Below are 1,984 nucleotides of genomic sequence, written 5' to 3'. Positions count from 1 at the left end.
TTCATTTGCAGGGTATTTTTTGGCCCGCGGGAGCCCGGTTTGCGCGAGCCGTTAACCTTTCTTTTCTGTGTGGACACCCAAGCCGCCCGCGATCAGCGTAGCCAACTGGGTTTACGAGGGATGTTCCTTTCGCTGTGGTCAGGTTTATGGCTTTGGCTGTCAGGGGCTCAGGCTACGACTGTGTCCATAGTCAAAGAGGCCACTTTTGACGGCGTGGAACGCATTCTCAGTGGCTGTACGGTTGTCGAAGCATTCCCCGATGTTAAGGCCAACGCATGTGGGGGTTCTGTGGAGAGGCTTCACTGCTTGTCTCTTCACATCTGACCCAGTCTAAATCAGAAGTTATGACATGAGTGTAGATTTCACTGCTGCACCTTTTTCGTCTGTTACGGAAGGAAGCGATGATAGCTCTATGTACTTTTGGCGCTGCTTCCATTTGAGGCTTGCCTCCTTCAGAGTATCACTGCATTTGGCAGTCGAGGGGTCTGTGGTGCTCGAAAAAGAACTGTCGTCCGGAGACGCGGCCGTTTGCGTCGGCGTGCTTTCGGGAACACGACGGGCTGTGACTACAATCGGTTTGGCCATAAATTGGGGGCCGGCTGGGCTGACGCCCAGCGGAAGCCTGCTTCGCATCTCTCCCCTTGAACTGCTGTGGCCCAGCTTCCGCGCCTCTAGAGGGCTATCCACAGATAAATGCCATACCGTTGGGTGGGCTTTTTAAATGCTGACGGTTCGCTTCAAGATCTTCTGTACCGCAGATGGGGAGGAAAGGAAAATTAGAAGCCTAGGCGTTCGCTTGCTTCGCTTCTAGCGTAATCAATCCGCGTGAAGCAATTCTTGGTAAGCCATTGTGAGGATCATAACAAAAAGTGACCGTTTAGGCTCCTTGGTGTTAGTTTTTCAAAGACNTATCACTGCATTTGGCAGTCGAGGGGTCTGTGGTGCTCGAAAAAGAACTGTCGTCCGGAGACGCGGCCGTTTGCGTCGGCGTGCTTTCGGGAACACGACGGGCTGTGACTACAATCGGTTTGGCCATAAATTGGGGGCCAGCTGGGCTGACGCCCAGCGGAAGCCTGCTTCGCATCTCTCCCCTTGAACTGCTGTGGCCCAGCTTCCGCGCCTCTAGAGGGCTATCCACAGATAAATGCCATACAGTTGGGTGGGCTTTTTAAATGCTGACGGTTCGCTTCAAGATCTTCTGTACCGCAGATGGGGAGGAAAGGAAAATTAGAAGCCTAGGCGTTCACTTGCTTCGCTTCTAGCGTAATTAATCCGCGTGAAGCAATTCTTGGTAAGCCATTGTGAGGATCATAACAAAAAGTGACCGTTTAGGCCCCTTGGTGTTAGTTTTTCGAAGACCGACTTCCAGGTGATTATTCGGCCAGCGGACCCGGGATGGACATCGCGAGGTTCTCGTTCAGCAGGGAAATTTCTTTATCAACTTCCATCCAGGACGCCGCGTCCTTTGTGTTGACATCCTTCAGCGCCTTAGGAAGCGGCTCCAGTTTACGCCGAATATCCCGATCAAAGCGGAACACTGGCCTTGGTCTCTCTAATTGAGCAGTGGGCAATTGGACCCGTTTTCGTTAACTCTCCTCTTAGTTGTGGTATGCACTGCACCTGTAATTGTCTGGCTACCCAATAAGTTAGTTTAACAGGAGTCTGTGGCAAAGAAATAAAAATAATAACGCTAGGTTGGGTATACAAAAATAGAGATCAGATGGAACAGACTCACTAACAATTGTTCTCTTGAAAATAGTTCGTCGTTGGCCCAGGTCAGCGAATGAACAACAATCCAATTGTGTGGTCCAGAGGTCTTCTTCTGAACAGATTCCACATATAACAGATTCCGAAGATGTCTGAAATGTTTTGGTACCAGAGTTAGTACATGAGACTCGCGAATGACCGCTGCAAGCGCGAGCGAAATCAGAAGAGAGAGTCGAAGCACGTGACCACGCCGTGGTTATGTGAAATTGTACAAGGG

This window comes from Opisthorchis viverrini, assembly GCF_000715545.1.
Source record: "Opisthorchis viverrini unplaced genomic scaffold opera_v5_403, whole genome shotgun sequence".
Classification (NCBI taxonomy): domain Eukaryota; kingdom Metazoa; phylum Platyhelminthes; class Trematoda; order Opisthorchiida; family Opisthorchiidae; genus Opisthorchis; species Opisthorchis viverrini.
The sequence above is the reverse complement of the archived record's forward strand: the minus strand, read 5'-3'. Positions refer to the sequence as shown.